The sequence below is a fragment of the Pangasianodon hypophthalmus genome, chromosome 12 (assembly GCF_027358585.1).
Source record: "Pangasianodon hypophthalmus isolate fPanHyp1 chromosome 12, fPanHyp1.pri, whole genome shotgun sequence".
Taxonomy (NCBI): Eukaryota; Metazoa; Chordata; class Actinopteri; order Siluriformes; family Pangasiidae; genus Pangasianodon; species Pangasianodon hypophthalmus.
Genome location: NC_069721.1, coordinates 14842418 through 14864381, shown reverse-complemented (window position 1 = coordinate 14864381; position 21964 = coordinate 14842418). Strand labels below are relative to the sequence as shown.

The following is a 21964-nucleotide window of genomic DNA, read 5'->3' as shown; positions in this document are numbered from 1 at the left end:
CCCACTGTTTGTAAAATGAAGGGTTGTGCTTGATCTGTTTAGACAAAATCACCACAATCCATGCTAAAGTACTACAGAATGAGCTAAGGTGCTGACCTTCTCCTCAAATTTCACTTTAATCACATCCTATTTCTGCAATTAGTGTTCATTTATTTTACTTTTAGCTTGTAAAAATCCAAGTATAAAATGTTCTATTTGTGCTGAAGACAAATCATGTCAGAGGTTGAAAATAGAAAGGAATAGCAAGTCATTATTTCATCTATTTTATCCTCTTTTAACTTCAATAAATTAGAGAAAAAAAGAAGGTAAATTATATGAAAAGAGAAATTCACACAGGAATAGAAACACAGACACACACACTTAGGGAGAGAGACAGATTTGGGGGAGGGGGTATGAATGAAGTAAAATCAGTGGGGACTGATTGTCTTTATGCAGAGACAGAGAGCAGACACTCCTTTTCATTATCGCCCACTGATAATGAAAATCAAGCCATCAGGTGGAATTTTGAGAAAGATTAAATAGCTAGACCTGGCTTTCTAATTGCTCTTTGTAAAATGTAATTACTACACAATTTATGATTAAATCTCCAAGATAAATAGTGTAGTCCATCAGTCAAACTTCTATAAGAGTCCCAGTCCATGATAAAGTACAATAAAATGTTAAAAAGAATATTGTGCATATTTTCATTTTCAGAATAATTAAAGGTGAAAAGGGGCCTTGAATCTGAGAAAGCCTCACATGTGGATTTCCACTATAACCCAATCCAAAAATCCAACAGTGTTTTTTTTTTTAAAGTATAGTAGTTGGCACTTAAACAAAAAAAGGTTGGCATAAAAATCAAGAAGAGCATCTAGAATTTAGTTGTGAATATATTCTAATATATTCAGTTGAATATACAGTAGGAGTGCAGTTGTGCATATCATACATTTCATGCAATGCAATACAGAATAAATGGCAACTTTATTTCATTTTCTGCCAAAGAAACAGCTAGTGCTTTCCCTCGATTTGCAATCCATCACTGTCTGTCAAAGCTGGCAGAGAGAGGGATTGTCACACCCAGACTCCAGTGCAGTGGGTGGGAAGAATGTGAGAGGAGTTCATTTAAAAGTAATGTAGAGGCTTTAATCTCCCATAGTGCACAAATGCCCTAATAGGCATGTGTAGTGTGCTCTGTCACACAAGTGTTGGACAAACAAAGCCCTGCAGATTGAGGGGGGAGTGAGTAAGTGAGGGAAGTAAGTGAGTTTCTATAACTAACACACACACACACACACACACACACACATGCACACACACCTAAACGCTGAGTCGGAACTGAGCTGAGGCTTCTGATTCACATTAGTGACAGCGATGGATGGAGAGTGAGAAAGAGATGGAGAGGAAGCGAAAGAAAGTGCTTTTGTGTTTACATGGGTCTGGAGTGCTGTGATAAGATGCCTATCCTGGAACATGTGTTTGCAAGACAATATGATGCCCCTTTGTCATTGTTGTAGTGTGAAAACTTTGAAACAGAAAAGCTGAGCTTACAGCAGACACTTGCCATTTCTAGGAGAGCTTTAATGCGCTATCGGCATGGATTTGAACCACACATTAAAGACCAGCCAGGGTGCGCTGCCAAGATATTTCCGGATTAGGTTTCATATTAAAAAGACCTTCCTCTGCTTCAAACTGACACTGCGCTTTTCTTTATGGAATTAGGTAAAAGCTGGCCTGATCTAACCAAAATAACAACTTTGCAGAGTGAGTGAACTGGTGTACATACAAAAGTGCATCGTTTTACATTAATGACAAAACTGTGCATATATGTCAAGTCAAATATTTTATGTTTAATATTTGCTTGACAGTCAAAAGGATTTTATACATCAGTGGTTAAATATTCCTTCAGTATATGTTTAATATTTGCTGGCAGGTTTCTATAAATTTACATCAGAATGCAGACTCAGAAATTCACGTTTTCCTGAGGAAAGATGCTGAGATGCTCTAACCTGGAAAATTAGCTCTTTCTTAGGCTGCAAGGTAATCATGTAACATCTGAGTTTACCTTATTACAATTTCAAAATATGCATTCTTGGAGTAAATGAACTGATAATTCTGGGGCATTCTCAGTAATAGCAGCTTGTGCCAACTTTTGTATGGCTGGTGTGTTGTAAGGGCATGTTTTTTAGGAGAAAGCTGTGATTGGTGTTCTAATAAAGATAACGGTGGCCCAGTAGCACGCAATGATCAGGTCTCTTCCTGGAACCTGCTAGACACCACCAATGTATTTTAATGCCTAGATGAATCTGTTCCCCCCTGTCAACTGTTTAGAAAACATCAGATAAATCAGCTCTGAAGATTGGTCCCTGGACCTGTGCAGAATCTCAATAAAGACCCTAAACCACAAGCCATAGCCCGAGCCAACTTTACACACATCTCGAATTTTAATACGTAGGTTGCCAATTCTCCTGACAGAGCAGTTCTCCATGTGTGCTATATATTAGACCTGATTGGTTATCTGTCATGAATTGCAGCTGCTTTGATTGCAGTGTGTAGATGTAATTTCTTTTGGTAAATGTGAATCTATCAAAATGTATCAGTGTTTGAGAAAACCAAGAATGGAATTTAGTATTATACAGTAACTAGATCAAAAATTACAAGTTAAGCCATTCATGCTTGTACAGTGATCCTTGCACCATAGCTTAAATCTCAAATTACTGAAGACATGGCTTCTGTCACAGGATAGATTTGTTACGTAGTCATTCACTCTGGTTTTCTCAAGAGATTCAAATTCCTGGATGGCACCAGATTCATGTAATTAACGTCCATGCTACGACTGAAGAATGAGACCTTGAAAAACCATCTTCATTCCCAGACACCAGTAGATAAGGATATGTAGCAGATGCCTTGAAAAGGTGTTAATTGGCATGTCTTATCAAATTATGTCTTCTCACCACTGCAACCATTCTTTAGGGCTCAAAGTAGTACAAGGGTTGTGCAGACACTCAAACTTTATACATTATGTATATACCAGTGTGGTTTTCGGAGCATCACTTCAATGGAATTAACTTCCTGAATCTTTGAATTGTTTAGCATAGTGTAACCAGCAGTATTAGATACTTTTTTTTTCATTCTTTTTTTTTTTTTACATTATTTTATTAATTCATTATTTTATTCATTCTATTATTTTGAATGAATATCAAATATCAATGCTTACCTTGATTTTTATTCATTTTACTTATTTTTTTCTGTTTTTGCTGCTCTGTGAAGCTGCCTTGAGACAATTTTTATTGTTACAGGAGATGTATAAATAAATTTGCCTTGACTTGTGGAAAAAAGCACCTTCTTCTCCCCGGCATATAATCTGCACCAAGGGATACAATTAACTCGATCCATATCCTGACCCTGGGGTCAGTAAAAAAAAAAAGCCTCTTAACCCTACGCAGTAACACTTCTCAAAAAAAAAAAAAAAGGAGGAGAAGGGCTAGTGAAATCAATCATCTTGTTTTATGTGAGAAAGCATATCCAACATACATGTAGTTATATTGGTCTCTAGGGGTGTCTGGTATTCAGGCATACAGGTACTGGTTGGATTCTGTTGATTGGAGGACACTGTGGTAAGGGATGAAGTGGCAAGATGATATAAAAATGGAAAAGCCACACTAAGGAGACAGAAGCTAAGTGTGTCTAATCGAGATGAATGAGTCTGTTCCCTCAAGCCTCCCAGCAGATGCGGCTCTACCCGCGCCCTCCACACTTCACTCATTAATTACCATGAATTAATGGTTTTATCCACACGGAGTAAATAAAAGATTGTCACCCGGCCATGAATTGAGTGCAGCTTTTATTAAATACTGTGAAAATGTCAGCCGGTTAGAGCCAAATTAAAGGTACAAACAGATCAAACTCTATTCCAATCAAAAATAATCTTCATGTTACAAGATTAAATTAGTCGCTGCCTGTTCCACCAAGGCTCAAGACATATTGTGTCACTTCACTGTAATCCCTAGATTAGAGATGGCAGTCATTTGTAATGTGATCCTACAAGCACCTAGGAGACTGCCCCCTCAAGCCATGGCTGTTTGCAAAATCTAGTAAAACTGACTGTATTATCTGTCAGCTGCAGAGAGGTTACAGGTATCATCATCCTTTGGTGACTTCTGTAGAAAGCTCTAACTGGTTCACACCCCTCATATAGCATGGACAGGTTGAATGGAGCACATATAAGTCTTCCTCAAGACAAAACACTACTACACCCAGAAAATTATCACATTTATGGCAGATGTGGTGGGGGAGAGCTACACTCATCGAAGGTCATGCCATGGACTCTCATCCATGTGGACTCAATTTCCCAGTGTCAATATTTACACCAATACTGTGAGATATCCAACAACGTATTAAATGTGCTAGGGCACAGGCTTCATCCACTTAACTGTGGTGCCATCACTCGCATTTCAGCTGTGTCTTATTAACACTATTAATCATCCTTTCCAAACCTCATCTGTATGTCTCCGCTCAAGGTTTGTTTATTTGTCTCTATTTTTTTTTTTTTGAAAGAATAATGTTCACTAATGGCATTTTTGAGTGACAGCTGAAGTAAAGCATGTTTACCAAGTCAGATTACATTCTATGTAGAAAAATGTAAATGAACCAAAGTCAATTTGAAGTCACCCTCAATACTCACAGTTTCTTTGCTAATTCCTGGTACATACAAAACAAACTGTTAATATATAACACAAGCAAGCTATGTGAATGTCATTTTTAAAAATGAATACCTTCAATAAAACATTACGTTATTGCACAGCTATAATATGTTTTTATTATTTTCAATCTGAATATCATGATTAACAGAAGAACTAAAACTGACTATAGTCTATATATTAAGGGTCAACTAGGGATCACCTTTACTTGTGCACTATGAAAGACAGACTTATTGAGAGAGAATAGGCTATAGAGTCAAGTATTGATTTTACACTGCAAAAATCTCAATCAGTAATGTGAGAATTGCGAAGATGAAAATCAGAGTTTTTGCTTGGAATGTGAGATGTATGTTGTAAAACTGCATATGTCTTAAGTGTATGTGACAGATGACTGCACATACAGACAAGTGTTTAGAACAGTTTAGACCTACATAACAAGCCATACAATCATATCGTATATAATAGACATTATTGGTGGTCATGGTTAAATGGTTTAACTAAAGTTAAAAACAAACACTGAATGAAAAACCAATAGGTTGTCTTTGTAGACATCCTAGCTAGTCATTCAGCGTAATTACTTAAGCTACTTCCTTTCTAGTTAATATTTACACAATAATTACACTGGTATAGTTTTGAAATAAACCAGCCAATGGTGATCACGTGAATGTTGTCATGTGAGTCTACAAGAGAAATATATCTGTTCCTTCAATTTTTTAAAATCTAATCACATGACCACCAAGAACAATTGACAATTTGACTGTTAAATATTTATTAGTTTAACCATATAGAAAACAATTTTTTAATTCCCACTACTACTACATATTTACTACAATCTATGGTAAATGTGACTTTAAAAAGTTGCAACAAAATACAGCATACTGATCAGCAATACTAATCAACTGCATATAGAGAATTTAACACTGAGGTTATGGGAATGTACAGTCAGGTTTTTGCACTAGGGGACACCACCAGCAGCAAAAAAAAATATTTTAGCAGTGAGAAGAATAAAATAAATCAGGTGACATAAAAAAAAAATCAAAGTCTAAACGCTGCCTCCCATTTTTATTCTTAGACCACTGAGATCTAGTAATGGGAAGTCATGCTACTTTTTTAAACACAGGGCTGTATTGTATGAAGAAATCTCTTAACACTTGTTTTTGAAAGCTTAAGCATTTTCTTTGAATTATCAAGAAACGCGACCCCAATGGCTGGGGTCAGTTCCCTGGCAGGGAATCGAACCCGGGCTGCAGCGGTGAGAGACCGCTGCGGCCTGACTGCTAGTCCTCCAGGGACCCCTTAATAGACATTTGCTATAATGTGTATTTATAATAATTTATTTTTGCTAGAGAATGGGGTTTCACATAGTCGATTGAAAACACAAAGGGGTTTTGATTCCCATATCTTTCACTCAGTTTAAAGGTATACAGAGAAGTATACCATTAAATTAAAATTGACGTTCTGCATATCACATACTGCTTATTGTTTAATTCCAAACCAAATGTACTAGAATACAAAAGCCCAAACCACAAAAGACATGTCATATCAAATTACTCACAAACTGATCTATTATAAATAAACTATACATATACAGTCAGAACAGAATAAGAGGCACAGTATTCTTTTTTTTCTTTTTTAGCCTGACCTAAACATTTCCTTACTGAGGTCCAAAATAAAATCATATTTATATACAAACTGACCTGAAATATACAAAAGAAATATGGTTTTATTTATAGAGCCACTGCTCCATATAGCCCACGCAGGCCACAAGCTGTGCATACACAGGGCAGCATATTTCTGCTTTTGGTCATTCTTCATCATTATTAAAAGAAAATCTTTCCAGAAAACTATACAGATATTATAACATAATGGAGCTTAAGCTTATAACATAAAGGACCCTATTTTGACTCGTAGCAGCACTGTGTCCCAACTTTGAAGTTCATTCTGAAAGCATATCCAGCAAACTTTTCAGTTCTTTCTGGAATAAAAAAAAAAAAAAAAATTACTTAAAAATAAAATTTAAAATTTACTCACCTAATAATATTTGATCAGATTTACTTCTGATCAAATATTATTAGGTGGCTATTGTTGTCAACTATAAACAATAGTTCCCTGTTTTGGGGAAGATATCCATGATTTAAAAGATAGTTAGCTAGCTTACTCAGTCACACTGGATAGAAAGCGTTCCAGAAAGTTCCACAGAGCATCTGGTTGAGACTGATTATGAACTTGAGTAATGTCGCTGAGGTTGAGGAACTGCAGAAATTCAGGAATTTCAATAAAGTTTTTTTCTGCAAATCTATTTGTTGCTATTTGTTGTCATATTTTGTGAATGACTTCTTGTTCAAGCAACCATAAACCTTTCAGTTTAGGCCATTTCTGGTTCAAATCCAAATACAGATACAGATATTTGGAGGAGTAAACAGATACAGATACACATAGTGGCATTGAGTTACACCCCTAGTTTATAGGCATCTACAAAAATTCCATCATACACACCACTGAATCAAACCTTAGGGGGCATATAATAAAGAAGTCATGCCTACAGAGCAGGAATGTCCTATCCAAGTGTACCAAGCATGAGGTGATGCAGCACACACAGGATACACCCTGCAGTGAGCCCCAGCTCCTCATATCAAATACAGAGGAGGACTACAATGTACCACCCCTCCTTTTCTCCTCCCTCTATCCCCTCCCTGCTACCCATTGCCAGCCAGCCTCTGTGCCAGGCCCCCGATGCCCATGGCAGATGGCAGAGTGGGCAGCAGGTATCAGCCTCCTGGCACCACAAACATCTGTTATCATTACCAAATGCTAATTGCCATCAATCAGGACAACACCTCCATGCATTTGTATGCAGGGTTCATAAGTGGAGGTGTCTAAGGAGTAGAGGGAACATAAAAAGTGATGTCTAAATTTGCCCCCAAGCAATGGCATGAGTGCACACTGCAGGAGGGACGACTCAGTTGGCAAAGTGTTCCACTTGTTAATGCGCAGACTACAAGCAGAACTGTGAGGTACCAGTCTTCCTTATCAGAACCTTGTGTCCTTTTGTGTAATGGTATCTACCCAAAGCACATGCCCCAGTTTCAGCATAAAGGATCAATGTGAGGCTGGGCAAAATATTGTAGTATATGTATACAGAGGCATTGTGAATGTGTCCTGGCTTGATTCATGGGTCATGGCTCAATTTTTTTTCCTCTCCCTTGATGATCACAAACTGAGGGCAAGATGGAATGAACAAATAACTATTTTTAAATATTCTGAACTACTATTTTGTCCTATGAGGTATGTGAGAAAGCCAGCATTGTTTTTTTTTGGTCACTGAAAGTAGCCATTCAGTCTGTCCCCATTTTGTGGTGCCAGTTTGCAGGTGGGTGTGGGCTGGCACCATCATCCTAAGCCCTGCGTGAGGGCCCTACACTCCTTAGGAGAGAAAGTGGGCTGACTAAGCAGCACTGTCTTGGATGTGTCGGCCTAAGCTTGTGCCACATGCCACCTGTGCCAATGAAGAGCACTATAGCCGGCGTCTACTCCCCTGCTCCCGCTGCCTGCTCACAGCCGCCCATATGGCACAAGCCCCAGGGGACAGGGCTGCCAATAAGGGAAAAGGGATGGGAATGGATGATGTCAATAATATACCCATGCAGCCCTTTCCTAGGACAAAGTTTCTAAAGATAACCATACTTATATATATATATATATATATATATATATATATATATATATATATATATATATATATATATATATATATTTAAAGCTACAGCTTGTGGCATTGCATAAATCCCTGTCAACTCATAGTATCTGTAGGCAATACTCTGGACATCTATATTAGTTTTAGGTATATCTCATGTTGTGTTTAATTGTAACGGAACCAGGCAGCTTTCTCCCAGCCTTTTTGTTGAGTCTGGCTCCTGCCAAAGGCACATTTCTGCCCAATTAAATTACTCTCTGCTGTGTGGAAAAGTGAGAACGTCAGTCCTCATATTGCGTATTTTGTTGGAACACTGGCATAAAAATTGTTGCCATAAACACTTGTGCTCGTAAACATGGGCTCTGTAGCTGTAAAAGGGTGCATAAAATGAGGCTATGAGGACTGCAAACAACACTCTAGTCAGAACATCTGTTAAGTGCCATGCAACAACATGATCCCAAAACACACAACAGGGACTTCATAAACTTCCAATGGTTTAATTGCTCCCAATCAGATTGTCTCTTAAAAAATTAAACAAGCTAACTCCAGTGTACAACTATACTAGATGATCTACATTTGAGCCTCAGGTTCATCAAAAAATTAAACCATCTGCCTAAATGAATGAAATTAGTTATAAAACAAAAAGACAGCTCGGTACTGAGAATGATATGTAGAAATTCCCATGCAACAAATTATACTACTAATATAAGAAGGTTTGGGTTTATATAACATAATATTATTATTTTTATTGCAATAACCCTCAACGTTCTGTACAATCAAGGGGAGAAAGTATCTTCATACAATCCACACAGTGTGGGTGGCGCGACATATAGCATTCGCAAAAATCATACCATTAACCTAATTTACAATTAAAAACTTATTTATTAAATGGCATTGTTTAATAAATCTTATCATCTTATTAGAGAGTGGGCCTAAAAATGGCAAATTGCAAATAAAAAAAATCATCTTCAAAGCCTGTAGGTGCAATTCAATTTTAATGTGTTTACAACTTAACACTGAAGCACCAAATGCCAGGGTTTCATTTTTGCCTAATGAGCTTTTGGGTTGAGGCGGTTTGTTAGATGCAGCACATATCCCTATTACACTACATCTGGGAGGCTTTGAATTTTGGAATACAATTAAGGAGGATAAGAAATGGCCACTGTAGGCTGACTGTGATTATCTTCCAAGAGCAAAAAAAAAACCAAAAAAAAAAAACACTTGTTTGCTCAAACTATGTTCTGCATGTACACTAGCACAACAATAATGATGAACATAGTATTACAAAGCTTTCTAGGTTAACAATGAACGGGAGGAAGAATCTTAATACCAATCTCACAAATTTGTTTCAGATTAACTTGATGCCACCTCCAAGAATTATAGAGCTGGGTCACAGTTAAATCAATGGCTTTGGCTTCTAATCCACACAGAAGGAGTTAGAAAATTAAAGAGCGAAAGTGCAGTCAACACTTCCTCTACTCGAGTCCACAACCTCTCTCTGAGGACAAATGTGGGTGAGGAGTGCCAGCTACCCGGCACGACTATGCTAACACAATCACCTTCATCCACAAAGACAGGTGACGGCGTCAGCAGTTGGGCTGCCAGCGGAACAGGCTGTTGCAGCAAGCCATACTGAGTGAGTGGGCCTCATCTTCACCGGCTTGTGTGTATTAGTGTGTGTGTGTGGCTGCTAGTTATATCTGTTCTGTGTGGACATTTAAATAGAGGAACATGCTGAAGAGGATCTACTTGGCAGCCGCTGACAAGGAATGTGGCCTCATGGGTACCAGAAAGTCAAGACAATTTCTACACTCTGCACTTAGCCACACATCTGTAGACACACAGTGTTTAATTGCTGCTAATGCATGAACACATGGCTCAACAAGTCTGGATTAGGCATAGACAGCCATTGACCTGGACACAGATTATGAGGAAAATATAACACACACACACACACACACACACACGCACACACACACACATCGCATCATGTTTCTTTCTGTACTGGATCTTTCAGAACAGCTCATGAATTCTAGTGATATGCACACCTCTACAGGCTGCCAATGGGACACAGAAAAAAAAAAAGATATGCACCATGAATATGCCATCATTATTGGAAAACTGAATGTATATGCCATAGTATCCACCCTCAAGGACACACCACTATAGAGAGAAAGAATACAAAGTATAAATATCTTTTTATGAAAAGGAATCATGTGTTTTGTGCACATTGATGGCACACTGAACAAACAAAATTCGTTAGAGATGTTAAAGTGCAAACTCCAGTAGCTTTCAGTGTTGCAGTCAGAAAGTCAGATTGAAAATAAAGAAATGCTAAATTAGAACGGACAAAAAAGTAAAGCAAGCTCAATTCTTGTATGACATTTAATGTGCACATGCATGAAAAGTGTAAGATAAGCATTTTGCCACACTTTCCACTGGTAAACTGATTGTCAAATTTATCATGAATGAAATAATTTTTTTACAAAGGGTCAACTATGGGGGAATAAAAATAAAATGTCAGCAAAATTTATTTTCTTCATTAACACCATGTAAAGGCTGATTGCGTGACACACACCAGTCTCATTGGTAATTGGTCACATTCAGGAATGGCTGACAGTTTTAGCCACTACAATGTTTTAGCCACAGATGGCTTCAAGGGTGGCTACTCTGAGAATGGCTACTGTACGCTGAATTTCCTGTTCTGATGGATGCCACTTTAACAGCTTTTAAAAACATGCCGACAGGTCTGGGGAAATGAATAGGTGTCAGCCTGACTACTGATGTATAGAGGGCATGTGTCATTTTTTTGGCAAGGTTGTGTGAAAACTAATTTCACACACACGTAGAACAGGCATCCATACAACAATGTATTTCCATTCAGCAGTTTCTGCTATGACTCAACCCTCCATCACCACCCCACCACCCATTCCCAAGCTTATCCATCCTTACTATCCCATGTAAAACTGTCTTCTGCTGTGTCAAAATAGAATACAAAAGCAGACACACCGAGGACAAAAATAAAGATGAATGAAGTAGAGTGGTTTCTCCACATACCTACAATCCAGCCTTTTCAAGCAACAAAGCAATTTCCTGTGGTGAAATATATTCCATAATTGTACGAATTAATCACACAATGTATTTAGTTTCAATAAAACTCAATAAATAAAATCAAAAACAGAAAGAGAAAATAATGGTGAAAAAAAATATTAATACATGTGTGTTCATCTACTACAAAAAAATCTGGTCTTATCACTGGTGATAAGAATCTTTGCCCTGAAGCTTAAATAATCCATGTCCAGGGAAAAAAAAAAAACCTGAAGCAAATTTAAAGTCCATGAATTAGTATTATACTAAAAGCAGCTACATGAACCCAATAAGCACTCCCTATGGCAAATGCTATAATCCACAAATAAGGATAAACTATTTAATGTCTATACATAAGTGTCTGTTAAGCCTAGGATTTTATGTTTGTTGTAATGTTATTGTGCCTGTGCATGATAATGTCTGCTTAAATACAAACGTGCTTCAGCCTGTAGCCCTCAGCCTTTTCTATGAAGCATAGTTTGTTCTGAGAAGCGACCAACGCAACCAGAGAGTATATGTATGATACAAACATCTAAATCATCACTTATACTCTAGTGCCCTTGGGAGCCTTTTGCTTTTGTATTTTCTCCCTTTTTGTCGAGTTGCTATGCTGTCCCTCATGCTGAGCTTGGGAAATGAGCCTCTGTGTGCCGATTTGTCCTGGTCTTCCAGCCCGCTGTCCCCCATAGACCACCTGCCTAGGGTAGTCATTGGAGTGCAGCCTGACATACGCTCCCATGCAGGAGGGGTAGCAGTGCCCTCCGCAGGCCTTGACCCCCAACCCTAGCTGCCTTAATGGCCACTGGGCTGCCCAACCGTGCCAAGCAGCCAAGCATGGCTTCTGAACCACCAGACACAAACGCTTGACCAGCATCCTAATGATTTTGTCACCATCCCATCTCCTGCTCCTTCAGAAACATAAAAATCTTTTGCCGCAGGCATCATGGACCCAAGACTTCAACCTTCATGCACTATTTTCCTGAAAAGTTCTTCTAAAACATTATACCACTGCTTAATAGTTAAAACATATTATCTCACCCACCAAACTTTATACACCTGAAGGAATACTGATTTCTGGAGTCAGCATAATAACATAAAAATGATTTTTATCAAGATGATGTAATGTCAGCAAGCATGTATAGAATGTATAGGATGTATAGAATGTTTATGCTATACATATAAACAATGTTTCCAGATGCAGTCTTTAGTCATGTGTGCACTTGAGCCAGTAAGGCACAGGCTTAGTTAAGTGCCTAAAGTGTACTTATGAATGCCCTCACCCTTAGACATATCCCTCTGACTCTAAATGAGCAACCAAATCCTCCTTGGTGAGTACTTCCTTTCGATTGGAGCACAATCCCAGGGTGACAAGAGCAAGTGAAGCCCAGAATTTACTTTAAAAATGAAACTAATTTAGAATTGGGAGGAGAAAATATAAATTGCAACCAATTCCAAGAATACTTTCGTTACAGCAATGGGATTTGGGGTCCTCTTGAAATTATTCCAGGAGGCTCCCAAAGGCTGAAGAATGGCTGCTGATTTGAAACCCAAATCAGTCATCCGACCCTAAATAGTCCTCAGGACCCCCTACTGCTTGTGGCTCAATTTCTGCCTCACAGTGATTTCACATTGTGCACACTTGCAGAAATAACACTGCACATGGGGAGTCCCGCTTTCACACTCAATCCTTTTAATTACATTAATCATATGTCGTTGTTTTTTTTTTAATTAATTAAAATCCCCACTATATAAACTCTCTTCACTTCTTGGAGTGCTGGTGTTTAAATGTTATTGGTGGTTAAATCAGGGTTTGTAAATAATCTGAACTTTCTAATTCAGCTTCTATTCTTCCCATTGGAATGGAGAACATTTTTTTTTTAAATAAGGAGGCCTACCAGATCAGAAACTTTTCGTTGTGTGCACTGGATGCTCTCCACTGCTTCCTGAAACTGGGATTCAGCTCACAGAATTTCCTCTTGACTGGAAAACGTTCTAAAAGAAGAAACAGAAAAGAATTTCAGAATTTTAGATAAACCAAGCAATTTATCAAATGGCATTCGAAAACCTGTTTAAAAAACACACAAAGTATTGCCAAGGTCCTTAAAGAAAATCAAAATTATCTGGTTCTCTCCGGCATCGCCATTGTCCATCGCCTTCCCCAGCTACCACACAGGAAACTAGCAGAGGACATGCACTAAAACATATACTCTCTCGCTCCCACTTTCTCTCTCTCTTGTTCTCTTGGCTGGTGCTTGTAGAGGTTTGTGACATAGAAAAAAATGTGGCAGCCTTAGGGTACAGAAAAGAGTCATCTCTTTCCTACTGAAACATTTCCTTTACCACTGCTGTTCCTGTATGGACCTTGCACTTTCTTTGTTTCTGGCTATGGTTGATAGCTTTGTAGTAGCATTTTGGTTCCACGGTATGTAAAGGGTGCATTTACGGTCAATTTAAATGGCAATAGTCCTCATACACAATGGCAACACAACAACAATTTTCATGATGCACACACAGGTTTATCCTTTTAGCAATTTGAGATTTGATGTGTTAGGGCTTTAAATGACCCCTGAATTAGATCAAAGATTATTTTTTTGTGCTAAATAGGTAAAGCATTTAAGGGTTCTCTAATTTGGTGGGAAACTAGTGAATACAGTATTAGATGACCATCAGCTGATTTATCTTTCATATGTAGTTTGTAATGTAACCCATTTGTGAAGCTGTTGGGCTAGAGAACACTAGATATCCAGCTAGTGACTAACAGGAGGTGTTTCAAATTCAGGAATTTCTGGCAAGAGTGTGTGAGTCAAGCCCTGCTCAACTGATCTGTGTCTTTTTATCTTCTGGTGTGGGTTTAAGCTAGCATGATAACACTATCCAGTTTGTGCCATTTTTTTTTTGACAGGCTGGAGAACAAAATACACAGATAACAAAATACTACATGGAGAACACACACAAAAAAAGTAAAAGGAAGTGACCAGGCATTATAGTTTTCTCTCTACTCTAGAACCAGAAATATGCAGAGCCTTGGTGGAAGCTCCAACACTCAGACAGCTCTGATGCATACAGTGTGCTGTCAGATTACACCAGAGCAACCCTTTCCCCTTTAGCTAGCTAGTTAATGTTAGTAGGATATGCACTTGCAGCCTTGAGATTAATCTGCATCATGGAGAACAACGCAGAACAACCCACATTATGAAATCTTCTTCCGCTAATAGTTTACAAGAGCATTTTCTACCAGGAAAGGCAAAATTCCAAATCTTACATCCTGTAGCTTTAAGTGCACTGTAAAAATAACTGAAATTAACTCAAAAGTTCTGAAAAGTTCTCTGTTCAGGACATGCTACTCATCAGCTGTTAGCTATCTCAACTATATCACAAAACTGTCTCTTCAATCCCCTGACCAAAGCCGACATTCTTCAGAGTGCTTCAAGCGTCAGCAGCCTTAGGGCAGACGGCCCCTAAAAACATAATGGCAGCGCTGAGAAAAGCTCCACTTTAGCTCCCAGTGTCCGCCCCTTGCTGCTTCCTGGCAGCTCACGCAATCCCTTTCCTCCAACACAGCATCCAAAAATAAAGACGTTCTCAGAGTTCTGTAATGAACCGTCAAGCTCTTCAGCTCCAGGCTGTACACAAAAGATATACACCTCAGCACAGTCTAAACTACAGTGCAGGAAAGAGTTCATGGGCAGAAAACACTTCCAGTACTATATTACAGGTCCAATGCAATGGGCGTCTACCTACACAAGATGTGTAGAAATCTCATTAACTTTTATTGGCTAATAGCTTCTGTACAGTTACACATACTGTAAACTGTTTAGAGCTTGTTAACTTGATTCATAATTTAACCCTCTGTATGAGGGGTATTTAAATGAATGTTATACAGAGATGTAAGCACAGCATGTAGAAACTATTTGGCTGCTGCTGATGAAGTGAAATTCCAATACAGTATCCCCAAAAACACAGATATATAACACAGAATAGCTAATAACTTCATAATCATTGTGAATATAACAAAAACCTTGTCATTCTGTGCTACTGTATCATTCCCTCTTGTTTTGCCAGAGGAGAATTAAGATACTACAGCCACAAACTATTCAGCCTTAAATCAATTACAAAACAAAATACTAGTCTTTTAAAAAAACTAAATTTATATTTGATTATTTTAACATCCACAGACATCTGCCCAAATTCAACCAGAAATCCGATGAGCAATTACTTTGCTTAAATTCTTCAGCTACATTAGCCTAATAAAAAATGACAAGCACATCCAGAACAACCACAATGATAGTGTGCTATAACTAGAGTTTCACTTGTTCAGACATACCTGCCAAAAAGGATTATAAAAAAATCTGTGTGTGTGTGTGTGTGTGTGTATCTACTGGAAAGTTGAACAATCATGCATGAAACAATATGGGATAAATTGGTGTAGAAAACTGACATCCTTTCTAGCCAATAGTCATGTCTTTTGTTGCATGCCAGTCTGAGATGTGATGATATGTTACTTTTGGGAATTTTGCAACATGCTGGGAAAAACAATTCGCTTGTAAAATGAATGCAGGGGTTGTGCATATGTCATTTCTTGAACTGTTGCTCATTTTATGACAGTTGCCTGACAACAACTGCAGCGAATGCCTGAGAGCAGTTGCAGAGTAAAGGGAGAATTTTCATGTTGTTTCTTTAGCAGATCAAGTGGTCTTTATGCTGTGGGGAAAGTGACCAGTACAGTATAGTGCAGGCACAACTGCGTGACTGCAGGCCCTCTGAAGAGCCTAGAGACTGCACCGGAGAAGCTATAATTGTTAGGGTGTGAATGTGTGTAGGCGTTCTTTTTTTTTTTTCCTCTGGTTTAGGAGGGCAATCTGTTCCATGCCACTGACCACTGCCACAGACTGACATGTTCTCGAGAGATTCTAGCAGCCATGGCACACTTTGACCCCCCCCCCCCCCCCCCCCCCAACCCCCCTCCACCATGTCCACCCCCGCTTTCCCTCCACCCCACCAGACTGCTGCTGGAGCCCAGTGGAGTGAGACGGCACTGAAAATTTCATTCTCCCAGCTTCTGAAAGTGCTTTGATTCTTGCCACCACAGCTCTCAGTACCTCTGTCCTCACATAACCTACATGCAGAATCCCACCCATCACTGGAGTACAGTAAAAGGTAGCGAAGACAGCATGCTCTCATAGGGGTGGTACCTGACTGGTGACGTGTGTAGACAAAAGGATTAGGGATGGATTTAAGAGGGAATTAGTTGCATCTGCCCTCACTGCATCCAGTCCGCTGCTGCTGCTGCTGCTCTCAATCATGATAACACTCCACACCTTAACCAGCTTTTCACCTCAGCATGGCCAAGAGGTAAAGAGCATAAAAATGATCAGGGATTTCGAAATTGGAGCATGGAGAAACATACAAAGGAAAAGCTTGACCCTAAAGCCAAAACACAAAAAGGCACATAGCATTCTTGGAACAAAATTAATGCGATGCATAATTTTATAAAAAGATGTCGTATTTTCATTCATTCATTCATTCATTCATTCATCTTCAGTAACTGCCTTATCCTGGTCAAGGTCACGTGGATCCAGAGCCTATCCCCATGAAGACAGGTGGGAGACAGGGAGACACCCTTAATGGGACACCAGTCCATCACAGGGCAAAACTGCACACACATTCACACATAGGGGTAATTTATTGTAGCCAATCAGGATCGACCTAGGGACCCTTGACCAGTGGGGTGGCAGCGCTACCTGCTGCACCACCACACCACTCATTTATTATTTATTTAATTTCATCTTGTGAGCATCTGAAGAATATGAAACTGATGAACTGAAGGAAAAAAAATGTAAATCCATAAATGTAAATACATCGTAAATTATTAATCATTTGATATAAACTCCAGGTTCTACAACATGGACACATTCATACTAGAGGTACACAGAAGGCCATCTGCGCATGCGTAAAAGCCATAAATCGAATAAATGTGGCTAATTAAAACAGTGTTTCCACACAGATGTTAATTGGGTTTTTGTTCCACATGGGCGGATGTTCTAACATGATGTAGGACTAATCCCATCGAGTCATTGCTATTTGTCCATTTCAGAGCTGACAACTATAATCTGCAAACCTCTGTCAAACATAATTGCCAAGTATACAAAAAAAATCAGAAAAGAAATATGTGACGCCTCAAACCATCAGCATCTCTTCCTTTGTTACTGTCTAAAAAAGAAACCAGATATTTCAGTTTGCTGTGAATAGTGTATGCGTAATTTGAAGTATGTTGTGGTAATGATGTTTTTAATGCGTGAATGGATTTGTCAGAAGTATCACTGGGTCCTAATGGGGAAGGTAGTATCAAAGGTGTGTTTATGTAAGCCCAATGCCTACTTCCTGGCACACTCTGGCTATCTGCTGCTTTTACACAGCAAGCACATGCTCAGCCTCCAAAGGGAGAAAAAGCAAAACACAAGATCCAACACACAATTCCACTTGTCCTTCACACATGCATGACTGCATATACACACTAACTGGCATAAATGTTCACTACATTTATATGTGACCCTGGCTTAGTAAAACCAACACACATAATTTAGCGTAATGCCTATAGGGTACAGCATGTTTATTCCCACACGTAAAAACTCACACATCCTCACAGCATGGTAAGTTTGAGAAAGCAATGGAATACATGCCTCAATTAGGTCAAAATGAAGAGTTGCTTTCCTCCCCCGGCTGCTCAAACATAACAGTAACGAGGTGGGTTAAGGAAAACCGCCTACAGGCCTCTTTTTTCCAGGGCTTAAAGAAATGCTACTGTATGTGTGTGTGTGTGTGTGTGTGTGTGTGCGTGTTTATTCTCTTCTTGCTATCAAGCATACAAACAGCATTTCCCCCGTTACTGAGCCAATTACTGAGATAAAGTGGACTCTCATGAGTAGGAGATTCTCTTCTTCCTTTCCCTCCCCCCAAATCCAAGATGACACAATGAATGTGACAGTTCTGTCAAGCAGGCCATTGTCATACACACAATGCCCAGCAGTGTGGGAGACTAATAGGTCTTATACAATCACATCGGTCCATTTATAGATTGCTACCCAGAGCAACTAAGTTTGTTTTAATGCCATTTTAACTAACTTAAAGCCTCTCACAAAAGAAGGTAAGATGGATCTTATTTCCAAAGCCTAATTATTAGGTTTGCTTAATGTTTTAATACTTAAATATAATTGCAAATTAGCACAAATCCACAACTGTGATCCAATACAACAGTGAATGTTTTATACCTATAAAAAAAAACTTTTTGGTAAATGGTCAGGTGTGTGTGTGTGTGTGTGTGTGTATACGAGGTAAGAGTCAGCTCCAAAGCACAGGAAATCCTGCAGGAGTTCTGGAACTGATTGGCCATGGCATTTCCTGAGTTCCAGCCAGAGAAGGATGTGACAGTGTGAAGTGATGGACTCAGGGGAAGGATGAGAGAAATAGTGCTACTAAATAAAGTCACAAGCCTTCTCCACTGAGCCTACTGTGTGTGTGTGTGTGTGTGTGATTTTTAGCCCTTTCACAGGTCCTTGTTTAAATGTGTTCAACATGATGGTAAGTTAAATAATGACTAATGTACCACTCAAACATAACACTAAAATCTGATCCATCAGTCTGAGGTTAGCTCAGAAGAAAAAGCTAAGTGATTTAATTGAATGAATAATGTGCACACTGTAGACAGGGTAACAATGTGGCCCTGTGGGCCTCAAAAGAGAAATTTAAATGCTCTAATCGTAGCTTCCAGAGTAGCACTTCAAACAATGGTTTATTAAGAGGAGATCATTTACATTAGTTTACATCGTTTACATGGTTTTGTACAGATTTTTAGGATCTGCTGATCTGCCATACAAGCTTAGAAATGAATAGCCACATTGTGAAAGTCTGTATGTCAATTGTGTATTAATATTGAAGGGTACAAGACATGACGCCATCTAACTGTTCATGAACAGACATAAACCTAAAAAATACATTTCATTTATGTGAGTGTGTGCGCATGTGTGTAGAACAGTTCTAATGGAGTAAGATCGGAGTTGGACTGTTTATTATTGTTTGCAGCCCACTTGACTCCTGACAGAGACAGAAGGCGAGAGGAAGTGAGCTGGGTGCCATTAATCATGTTCTAGGAGCTGCGTTTCAGCAGCAGGGGCCCACTCATCCACATTATCCATTTCCTGTCTGTCCTCCCGCTCCATAGCACAATAATAGAGGCTAGGGGACAATATGTTGGCCGTGCAAAGCCTTACTCCACTGAAGAAAGGTCAATCAGACTGAAAAGAAGACAAGACAAACTTTTAACACAGGCATAATCAGAGTAATTATTTGAAATACATTTTCGCAGCCGTGTTAAAACAAGTTAACAAATCAATTCAGTATGTCTCTGCCGGCAGAAGACAGGATTTAAACAGCTTAGCATATCTTAATGAAGGGAATTATATTAGATTTACATCTCAAAAGTAGATGATAGGTCATTGGCTATGTTTTTCTGCTCATCACTCTGAATATATGAAAATGTGTTCAAATTTACTGATATTTTAAGATTTGAGAGTCCTTATAAAAGTTACTACTATTAAGCTCTGAGTGGCCATGATGAAAGACCAACCTAGACTCACAGAGTAATGATGTAGCTGGATTTCATCATGAACCCTTAAAAGTGTATGATGACACCAGCGCCATGAAATATCATGCTCACCTTACATATTGCTTAATAATTTAGGAATAATTTGACATAGAGACTTCCATTGAATTGCATCTTGTCAAAGCTTAACAACAAAAAACATATTAAAAAATCAATACGATTATTTTTATTTGGATTATAAACCAGTGCTCCACAATGGTTTTATATTTTTATTTGTGCAAAATTAGTAAAATTTGAGGCACATGTCAATTCATGATGCTAAATGCAATGCTAATCAAGCCACCTGATTCTAGTCTGTAGGAAAATGGACAAAAAAAATGCAGAAAATTATCACTCATGAAAAAATGAAGCAGTAATGTGACAGAGGGCCAGTAAAACAAGATGGCTGATATACAGCAATATGTAATCAGCAAGGGAAACATAATCTGTGCTACCTGCAGCACCCAGATGTGGGAGCCCCAGCTGCTGCCCAATTAACTATGTTACTCTTCATACCTATGTGCATACAGGCTGGGACTGACAGCCATTTTCAGCCCATGCTGAGTCTAAATATCTAATTGCACAACAGATGTTGCAGCATTTCACACTTTGTTGAACAAATATTTCACAGTGTTGAAAACAGAATGAGACAGGCGGCCAAAGTTAAAAATGCGAGATACCTGTAGCCTCCTATCTACACAGACAGAATGGTCACACATTTTCATTTCTACAGTGAAGTAATCTAATATGATTCAACAACAATGATCAGTGAAGTTATCCATGGAAGGTGATAAGTAGATGAAGAAAGCCAAAGAGCTCATATTCATAAGTGAAGCATTCTTCAATGCATTTTTGCCAGACCGCCTAACAGGCCGGCTTAGAAGAGGCATTGTCACTCACTCACTGACTGAAAGACAGACAGACAAACAGATACACAGACAGACAGACAGACTGGCTGATTCCCATTGTTGAAAATGTGAATGAGTGAGGAGTCTAGCTACACTAAAAAAAGGGAATATGTGATTGGTCAGATTTAAGAGGACACATTATGTATAGTTTACACAAAAATATTATAGGTTTCTTATCAAAACATAATTTTATTGTTTAATTTAATTTAAACAAGTTTCTAATTACTAGTTTGAATTATGTAGAGTGAGTGTGATCAATTCACACAGTGTTACTGTGATACAATTATGTTATAAAATCTTGTGAAAGGAAGAAATAACTATAGTATTAAATTAACATGATTAAACCCTTTGTGGTAGAGTAGTGCAGTGGTAAATGTTGCTACCTCACTACCCCCAGTGATCTGGGTTTGATCCTGTGCTGTAGTCAGGGCTTTGAAAACACACAACTAAGTCACAGTGGATATATGAAAACAAACTGTAATGTAATGTAACACAATCCATTCATGTGGAACCAATGTATGCAACTGAATTAAACAAATTCAAAGAGCTTTATTGCTGGAACACCTAGCGGGCTGGGCTAAAATAGGCATTTTCGCTCACTGACTGACTGACTCCCATTGTTGACACATGTATGAATGAGGTGTCTAGCTAGCCGAATTTCAATCTTGCTACCCTTAGCTAGCAAGCAGTGAGAAAGTCACTGGTGGTCAACAGGCTACTACATGTTTTTTTTCTGTAATTCATTTATTTGCATTCCAGAATGGATCACTATTTTGCTTTAATGTAAAGGATTGCTGAAACTTTTACCTATGGTTTATTGATATCCTGAGGCCAACAAAGTGAAGATGGTGGTCGAAGAATGAAGTGCTTTGATATTTTTAGACATCCCTACATAAAATTTTATTGTAGCTGCAATTAAGCACGGAAGGCAGAAAATTGATTCAGGTTTCTCACCATGCTC

General features: G+C 38.6%; 1 protein-coding gene across 7 annotated transcripts in view; it reads right to left on the bottom strand.

The window, feature by feature from the left end:
- rbfox3a (RNA binding fox-1 homolog 3a) overlaps positions 1-21964 on the bottom strand; it is a 327901-nt gene that overhangs the window by 269184 nt on the left and 36753 nt on the right. For 6 of the 7 annotated variants that reach the window (XM_053238792.1, XM_053238795.1, XM_053238794.1 and 3 more), the window contains exon 2: positions 13353-13449. The gene's annotated coding sequence lies outside the window, so the exon portion shown is untranslated. Of the gene's footprint in view, positions 1-13352; positions 13450-13539; positions 14003-21964 lie in introns of those variants that run through there. The other variant, XM_053238790.1, reaches the window with a different exon arrangement.